The following is a 9747-nucleotide window of genomic DNA, read 5'->3' as shown; positions in this document are numbered from 1 at the left end:
TTCTCTTTTCCTAAGATTAGACAGAAAAGTAAAAGAAATGGGTATATTCTCTTCATTGCCCACAAACTTGCTTCTCTTAAGTTTTCAGCTTGGAGAATGGCAGTACCATCCACCTAGTTGCTGAGAGTTATCTTCAACCACTCCCCATCTCTCACTGTTGCAGCCATTAAGCAACTTCTATAACTCTTGGTTCTCTTTCATAGCTCAACAGATTCGTTGTGCCTCTTGCCTAGACAACCACGATATCATCACAGATCTCCAGGATTTTAGAATCTCCCTCCTCCAATTCATCTTCCACATTGCCTTCGTTGTTATCAACCTTAGACCAGAATAATAATAGGCAAATTTTCTGCTGTTTGCTTCTAAGACCTACAGGAGGAATTTTAATTATGTAACAGACTCTGAAAAAGACATGCCTTTACTGATGCATAGTATGATGGTTTTCTTTTCTGCCTGGTGAATTATATCTCATCTTTTAATGCAGCTCAAATGTCACTTCCTCTTTGGCTCTGCCCGCATTATTCTACCTTGTCCATGCTTCCAAGTATTTCGCATATATCACTTTTATGACACTTATATTACCCGGACTTATATTGCTTAACTCTTATCTATACCAGGGGTCCCCAACCCCGAGGCCGCAGACCAGTACCGGTCCGTGGCCTTTTAGGAACTGGGCCGCACAGAGGAGGTGAGCAGTGGGTGAGTTAGCAAAACTTCATCTGTATTTGCAGCTGCTCCCCAGAACTAGCATTACAACCTCAGCTCCACCTCAGATCGTCAGGCATTAGATTCTCATAGGAGCACCAGTCTCTGGTGCCAGAATGATTAGGGACCGCTGATATATAGTTCACTTTTTAAAGCCACCTTTCACTTCTTTATTTCCAATTTTTGCATAAAGGGAAGCGTGAACATCCATTTCATATAAATCTCAGCAAATATCAAGCAAATGTTTTAATGTATCACTTAAAATATCTATGTTTACATTTGACTCAAGTTTGGGCAAAAGCAAAAAATAAAAAATGGAAACACATCCCTTATCTTCTGCAACCATTTAATTGATTTGGGAATACAGTCATTTAGTTTTATTGTGAAAAATGATTTTTAAAATCTGTATTTATGACAGAAATTTTTTTGAATAGTTTGCCAATAAAGTGTGGAGTAATAAGATGTCAAAAGAGTATCAAACATTCTACCAGTTAGAGTTTAAAATTATATCTTTCAATATCTAGTTGTAATACAGACTTTTGTATTAAGAAACACAATTTCTGCAGTTTTGTATTAAAACTTATCTGTATCAGTTAGGACACTTGATGTTGCAAATGGTAGAAAATCCAACCAGAACTGGTAAAACAAACAAATGAACAAACAACAACAACAACAAAACAATTTTATTGGTTCACATATCAGTCAAAGAGTTTTTTGCTTCTGATGGAGCTAGATCCAGGGCTCAAACGATGTCTAACCTTCCTTGGTAATGACTTCATCCTTAGGCAGGTTCTCCTTTCTTGCTGCCATGCTGGCCGCTAACAGGTTCTGGAGTTATATGCTTCCAATTAGTAGAAAAGATTTCCCTGATTATTGGAACAAAGGTCCCCAAACTTAGTCTTATTAGGCTTGAATATCTGTTCTTGAGTCATATGCCCATTCTTGAACCAATGAAGGGCAGAGGGTGTAAAAGGAATATGAGATACGGTAATTGGTTTGAATTGCTATCTAAGAGTTGCATATGCAGAGAAAGAGGAAAATGAAAGTGAAAGGAGGAAATATTGGATCAGCTATTATTTTAAAATATGCTTTCCATAGGATAAATGCTGTAATCATCAACTGCAATGTTTACGAACCTTCTAATTTTAGAAGCAGCTCGAAGGTCATTACACTAATTTTATTGCCTCTGCTTTCTTGCTACGAGGAAATTTATTAAGAAAAAGGAGACAATAATTGTCTTGATGTTTCTTAATAAAAAATAAATTTATTTTGGACGTGGTTCCATAGTGTACCAGTTAGCACGTCTGCTTTACATGCAAAAGGTCCTGGGTTCATGCCCCACTAGAGTCATGGTCCAAGGTCTATGGCCATGCCACCCTGAACAAGCCCGATGTCTGATCTCAGAAGCGAAGCAGGGTCAGGCCTGGTTAATACTTGGATGGGAGACCACCTAGGAAGACCAGGTGCTGTAGGCATAAAAAAAAAAAAAAGAATAAATTTATTTTTCCTTAAAAAAATTTTCTCCAATATTTATGTTTTTCATTGTTTAGAACTTTCATTTCTACAAGCAGGAATTTCATCTTACAGAAATCAAATACTGGGAGTGCTGTTAGTAGGTTTCAGGGCAGTATTTTGAGCTTGGTTGGATTGTAGACTAAAGATGGCTTCATCAACCTTGACATGGAGAGACTCAGGATATTTGAGCATATATGGAATTACAGCATCATCCATCTCCAACGGTATGCCAGAGATTTCTCTAGTCATAGGTGAGTGAATGGATTGAACCAGAGGAACTGGCTTTTCACCATGATCTTCTTGAGCAATAGCTGATGCCAACACAGATATATTTGACATACCATGCATGTCCTTGCATACAAACAGGGACAGGCTTCTGGATGGATGCTGGTCTTCCTACTTTAAATTTTAGAAGGCTCTGACACCTGCAACACCTGTAACTTTCTTGAATTTTTGGATGTGGACCTGAGGTAGAAGTGTGAGGGCAAATAGCCATGGTCTGGGTTGTTGTATTGGTGACCTGATAGGCTGACTTGACTCCTGGAACTTGCGGTGGTCTGCAGGTGCTAAATGATGGCTTAGGTGCTGCTACTGCTGAGTGGCTAGCTATGCTGAGATAGATGAGGTTTGGCTCTGACCACAGGCTTACAAAGATGTGTACTCCCATGTTAAAGCTGAGGAAGAATTGGCATGAAGTTATTTGCTGATATTGCTGCTGCCTTGTGAGAGTTAAGTATAGGATTGCCTCCAGCTCTCATAACCACCATTCTCTCCATATAGCTTTTAATGAAGAGAGCTTGATACTCCTCCTTGCTTTGTACAATAGCTACATATGGAGGTTTTGTGACCACAATTCTTCTGTTTATTGCCATGACAGCTTTATTAGGTTCTTCAAGAAATGTAAAGCAAACATGGGCAAAGTCGTTGTTGTGGCCAGCCTCCATCATGACCCTGGCACTAGTGGTTGTACCAAAGAGGTAGAATTTTCAGTCATTTATCATTAATTTTTTCATATAAAGATTAGCATTCTTATAATTTTTTCATATAAAGATTCTTATAATTCTTATAATTTTTTCATATAAAGATTAGCATTCTTGCACCTGGTGAATTTATGCTGTTTTATTTGCTCAAATTTGTATTTTAATCCAAATTGTCTTTCTACTTTGTTCTGTGCTCTACCAGAATAAATTTGACTTCTGTTAAGGACTTTTCCATTTATTCCTTTGGCAGCTTTCTGGGTATCTTCAAAATTCTCAAAACTAACAAACTCAAAGCCTTTGGATTTTCTACTTTCATCAGTCATTTGGTATCAAGTTACACCTCAATAAATATAATATTATATATAAAAACCCTAAAGACTCTATCCAAAAAATTATGAAAGCTAATAAATTAATTCAGTAAAGTTACAGGATACAAAGTCAATATATGAAAATCACTTGCATTTCTATACACTAATAACAAACTATCAGAGAAATTAAGAAAATAATCCCATTTACAATTATATAAAAAAATAAAATACTTATGAATACATTTAACCAAGGAGGTGAAAACTATACACTGAAAACTATGACATTGATGAAAGAAATTGAAAAAGACACACAAAAAATGGAAAGATATTCCATGTTAATGGAGTAAAAGAATGAATGTCATTAAAATGTCCATACCACCCAAAGCAATCAATCTACAGAGTCAGTGGAATTCCTATCAAAATTCCCATGGCATTTTTCATAGAAATAGAACAAACAATCTTGAAATTTGTATGAAACCACAAATAGCCAAAGCAATCTTGAGAAAAAATAATAAAGCTGGAGACATAACACTTCCTGATTTCAAACTATATTACATAGCTAGAGTGATGAAAATAGTATGGTATTGACATAAAAACAGACTCATAGATCAATGGACCAGAATAGAGAGCCCAGAAATTAATCCCTGCATATATGGTCAATTAATTTATGACAAAGGAGCCAAGAATATACAAGGAGGAAGGACAGTCTCTTTAATAAATGGTGATGGGAAAACTGTACAACCACATGCAAAAGAATGAAACTGGACCATTATCTTAAACCATGTACAAAAATTAGCTCAAAATGGATTAAATATTTGAATGTAAGACCTGAAACCATAAAACTCCTAGAAGAAAATGTAGGTGATAAGCTCCTTGATTTCAGTCTTGGCAATGATATTCTTGGATTTGACATCAAAAGTAAAGGCAATAAAAACAAAAATAAATAAATAGGACTACATCAAACTAAAAAATTTCTGCACAGCAAAGGCAACCATTAACAAAATCAAAAGGCAGCCTACGGAATGGGAGAAAATATTTGCAAATTATGTATCTGATAAGGGGTTAATATTCAAAATATAGAAAGAACTCATACAACTCAAGAGAAAAAAAACAATCTAATTTTAAAATGGGCAGAGGATTTGAATAGACATTTTTCCAAAGAAGACATACAGATGGACAATAGGTACATGAAAAAATGCTCAATATTACAAATTATCAGGGAAATGCAAATCAAAACCACAATGAGATATCATCTCATACCAGTTAGAATGGCTATTATCAAAAAGAAAAGAAATAATTGTTGGCAAGCCCTTGTGCACTGTTGGTAGGAACGTAAATTGGTGCAGCCACTATGGAAAACAGTATTAAGGTTCTTCGAAATATTAAAAATAGAACTACCATATTATCCAGCAATTTCACTTCTGGGTATTTATTATAAGGAAACAAAAACACTAACTCAAAAAATTTCTGCATCCCCATGTTCATTGCAGCATTATTTACAATAAGCAAAACATAGAAGCAACCTAAATGTTCATTGATGGATGAATGGATAAAGAAAATGTAGCAAATGTATACATATACATACATATATATGTATGTATATACACAATGTAATATAATTCAGCCATAAAAAAGAAGGAAATCTTGCTATTCTGACAACATAGATGGACCTTAAAGGTGTTAAGTGAAATAAGTAAGGCAGAGAAAGACAAATACCACATGATCTCACTTACATGTGGACTCTTAAACAAACAAACAAACAAAAAGCCCCACAAAACTAAATCATAGTTGAAAAATAAATAAGCCCTGGGGATGTAATGTACAGCATGGTGATTATGGTTACTAATACTGTTTTGTATATTTGGAAGTAGCTAAGAGAGTAGATCTTAAAAGTTTTCATCACAAGAAAAAAAAAAATGTAACTATGTATGGTGATGGATGCTAACCAGTGTATTGTGGGGATTATTTTGTAATATATACAAATATTAAATTAGGTTGTACACCTGAAACTAATATATGTTATATGTCAAACATATCTCAATAAAAAGCAGGCAAAATAATATTCCAAAAATATAATTAAGATCTTACTAATGAATTTAGGAGTCAAAATTCTTTGTCCATTTGCCATTCTCTCTACTCCACTTAGTGGCTGCTCAAAGTATTTTATAATTTCAGGTCCCATGTTCTGAACAGAACTTGACTTCTACCCTTTCTTCTCTTCAAACTTACTTCTAGTGAAAATATGGTTATCACTAGTTTTAATATTTTTCTGAAAATTATCTTTCTACCAAATTATCTTTCTATCTTTCTTTAAGATGACTTTAATTCTCATTTTTTTCTCAGTTTAAATTATTTGCTCTGCCCAGATACCTACATTTCTGAGACTTTTCTCTCCCTCTGATCTTTTGAGGTACTCTAAACTGCCTGACTAGTGAGAGGCCTATGATAGCTTAGGTTTTCTACTCTCCTGCCTAAAAGAAAATACACCAGGTGCCAGGAATTTGGGGGACCATATTAGAATTCTACCTAAAAAAAATTCTTATAAGCATAACTACGTGTTGAGAAATTATTTTAAACTTTATAATTTTACCTTTCCTGTCATAATATGTCCTCAGTGAAATGTTTTTTAAGTCTACTTGATATCATATACTTAGTTAGGAACGCAATGTGTTATTGTTTTTATGAGAAAATTTAGACTGCTTCATGATAATATGTTATGAAAATAGGAACTGCTAATCAATAAGTCAATTAACAATTTATTGAGCATTTACTATGTAAAGGCTGATGTACTAGGTACTGAATAGAATACTAGTTTCAGATGTATATCGCAGTAGCTGCCATCAAGAAACTTACAGAGTAAATAAGGAAATATGACAGAATGACCCAGTATAGTCTGGGATAAGGATAAGACAGTCTTATATTTCTAGTCTTACCTTAACTCTCTTATTTTTGGTTTCCTGTGCCTTGATTCTCTGATCCTCAGAGGAGGAAAAGAAAATACCTGAGTAAATCTGAAACACAACGAGCTTCTCAGGGAGTTCTCTGGACTAGATATAAACTTGTTTTAAGCCAGTCTCACCTTGACCAAGACCTCTGGAACAAGCTAGAACAAAGCTAGAGCTGATCTGGCTGAATTTATTTTATAGCAGTTGCCTAACAGACACTAAATTTCAAAACTATTATCCTTACCATTTGCAACAACATGGATGAACCTAAATGGTATTATGCTAAGTGAAATAAGTCAGACAGAGAAAGACAAATACCATATGATTTCACTTATATGTGGAATCTAAAGAATAAAATAAATGAACATACAAAATGGAAACAGATTCATAGGTACAGAGAACAAACTGGTGATTGCCAGATGAGAGAGGGGTTTGGGAGGGCTGAGTGAAAAAGGTGAAGGGATTAAGAAGTACAAATTGTTAGTTATAAAAGAGTTACAGGGATGTGAAGTATAGCATAGGGAATATAGTCAACAATATTGTAATAACTATGTATAGTGCCAGGTGGGTACTAGACTAATAGGCGGGAATCATTTTGTAAATTATATAAATGTCTAACCACTATGCTGTACACCTGAAATTAATATAAAATAATATTGAATGTCCAAAAAAACCCTATTACCTTATCCACAGAATGAGATATTTGTAAATCATATATCTGGTAAATATCTGGAATATATAAATAACTCCTACACCTTAACAACAAAAAACAAGCAACTCAATTCAAAAATGGGCTAAAGACTTATCTATTTTGAAGAAATGTCTATTTCTTCAAAGACAATACACAAATGGCCAAGAGGAACATGAAAAGATGTTCAACATAAATAACCACACGGGAAAGGCAAATCAAAACCGTAAGATACCATTTCATACAAAGAATGGCAATTATCAAATAACAAACAAACAAACAAACAAACAAAACAGAAAACAAGTATTGGTGCATCACTGGTAAGAATGAAAAATAATATAGCCATTGTGAAAAACAGTTGGATAGTTCCTTAGAAAGTTAACTTAGAATTATCATATGATGCAGTCATTCCACTTTTAAGTATATACTCCAAAGAATTGAAAGCAAGAACTCCAATAGATATTAGTATACCCATGTACAAATAGCAACATTATTCACAATAGCCAACAAGTGGAAACAACCCAAATTTCTACTAACGAATGGATAAACAAAAATGTAGTATATACATACACTGGAATGTTCAGCTCTAAAAAATAATAAAATTCTGATATATGCTACAACATTAAAAAAATTGAAGACATTATGCTAAATGAAATAAACCAGTCACAAAGGACAGATACTATATGATCCTACTTATATGAGGTACCAAGGGTAGACAATTTCATAGAGTTGGAAAGTATAGTAAAGGTTACTGGGGGCTGAGAGAAGGGGACAAGAGGAGTTATCATTTAATAGGTACAGAGTTTCAGTTTAGGATGATGAAAAAGTTCTGGAAATGGATATTGGTGATGGTTGCGTAACATTGTGAGTGTGCCTAATTCCACTGAATTTCACACCTAAAAATGGTTAAGTGGCAAATTTTGTGTTATGTGTATTTACCACAATCTAAAAATATTTTTAAAAATTAGCATAGAATTTTAAAAAAATAAACCTGCCTTCTCTAGTAGATGGTGCAACCATTGTCTTCTCACTTGTATTTCATCTTTAGTGAACTTATTCTTCCCAAGTCCCCTAGAAAAGAAAGCAACCTAAGCAAACTAGACCAGTCAGATTTTCTCTCTCAGCAATTTTAAATTGAGTAGCTGAGAGAATAAGGCAATTGGTAAATGGTGGGTGCTTGAACAAAAAGGTACTGTAGAGGCTAGGTTATGGTAAATCAAAACCACATGGAAACTGAAGTTTGGTGGATGCGCAGAACCTCATCTGCATAGAAAATAGAGACAATAGACCATGCAGACCTATGAGAGGTAGAGCAAGGATCCTCGTTTACCACTTCATAGGTTGTCCTGTTCTGAGCTGGTAGTGTTTAATTTTATGTGGTAGTGTTTGTCTTATACTTCTTCGATGTCATGAATCTGTTCATTTACCTCCATTTACCATTGCTATTGCCCCAGATTGAAGCCTCATCATCTTTCACCTGGATTTTTCCAATAGCCTGCTCATTGGTCTCCTTGCTTCTACTCTTGCCATTTGCCACATTATGGTCAGAGTGATCTTTAGGAACATAAATCAGATTGTGTTACATCTCTGCTTAAAATTCTTATTGTCCACAATTGCTTTAAAATGAAATCTGAGCTTCCTTATACGACTTTAAAACAACTACATGGCTGAGCCCTTGACTTCCTCTCTAGTCACATCATATAGCATTCCCTTCCTCATTATCTCCAACCTCTGTAGTTTGTGTGGGATTTCTGTTTTTTCATTTGTTTGTTTTTGGTGCTGTCATCTACTTTTCCACCTGGAATACACTTCACTAGTTTTGAAGGTTTATTTTTGTATTGTCTTTCAGGTCTCAAATCAGAGAAGAATTACTTTAACACAGTGGTTCTCAACTGAGGATAATTTTGCCCCTCCAGAGACTTGTAATGTCTAAAGACATTTTTGATTGTCACAACTGGAGGGGTTATATGTAGTGGCATCTAGCCTAGAGCCAGGGATGCGACTAAACATCCTACAATGCACAGGACAGTTCCTTGCAAGAAAAAAATTATCTAATTCAAAATGACAATAGTGCAGAGGTTGAGAAATCCTACAAAAAACACTTTAAATAACACCTATTTTAAGTGGTTCTGTTTCATTGCTCTGTGTATTTCCTTCACAGCAGTTATCACAATATGAATTTATCTTTATTTGTTTGTTTGTTAATTCTCTGTATGTCCTACTAAAATGTAAGCTCCATGATGTCAAGATTCTTATTTGCCTGGTTCGCTACTGATTAACGAATGAATTCCATTCGTTAATGGAATTAACGAATTCGTTAATTCACCCACCTGTAACTACTCAAATACTATGTTTTTCCCACTAATTTAGAGTTTTATTTTACAAATTAATTCATTTTAAACAAAGCATCTACTTTTATTCAACTTCGATCAATATTTCTTGAGCACTAGCTATGTGCCAAGCAATGAGCTAAATGCTGTGTATGTAATAGGAACGAGACATGACCCTTGGTATAAAAAAAAGCTTGTAAGTCAAGGGTTGGGGAGGGATACATGTAAGTAAAAAGGCCACTTATAGTTTGGGATGCTATGGGGAATCAAAGAGAA

At 34.6% G+C, this 9747-nt stretch overlaps 1 pseudogene; it reads left to right on the top strand.

Annotated features, from left to right (window-relative positions):
- Positions 1 to 2064: 2064 nt before the first annotated feature.
- Positions 2065 to 2180, top strand: LOC112473401 (annotated as a pseudogene).
- The last annotated feature ends 7567 nt before the right edge of the window (positions 2181 to 9747 follow it).

Source organism: Pteropus alecto, unplaced genomic scaffold, assembly GCF_000325575.1.
Source record: "Pteropus alecto unplaced genomic scaffold, ASM32557v1 scaffold98, whole genome shotgun sequence".
NCBI classification, from domain to species: Eukaryota; Metazoa; Chordata; class Mammalia; order Chiroptera; family Pteropodidae; genus Pteropus; species Pteropus alecto.
The sequence above is the reverse complement of the archived record's forward strand: the minus strand, read 5'-3'. Positions and strand labels throughout refer to the sequence as shown.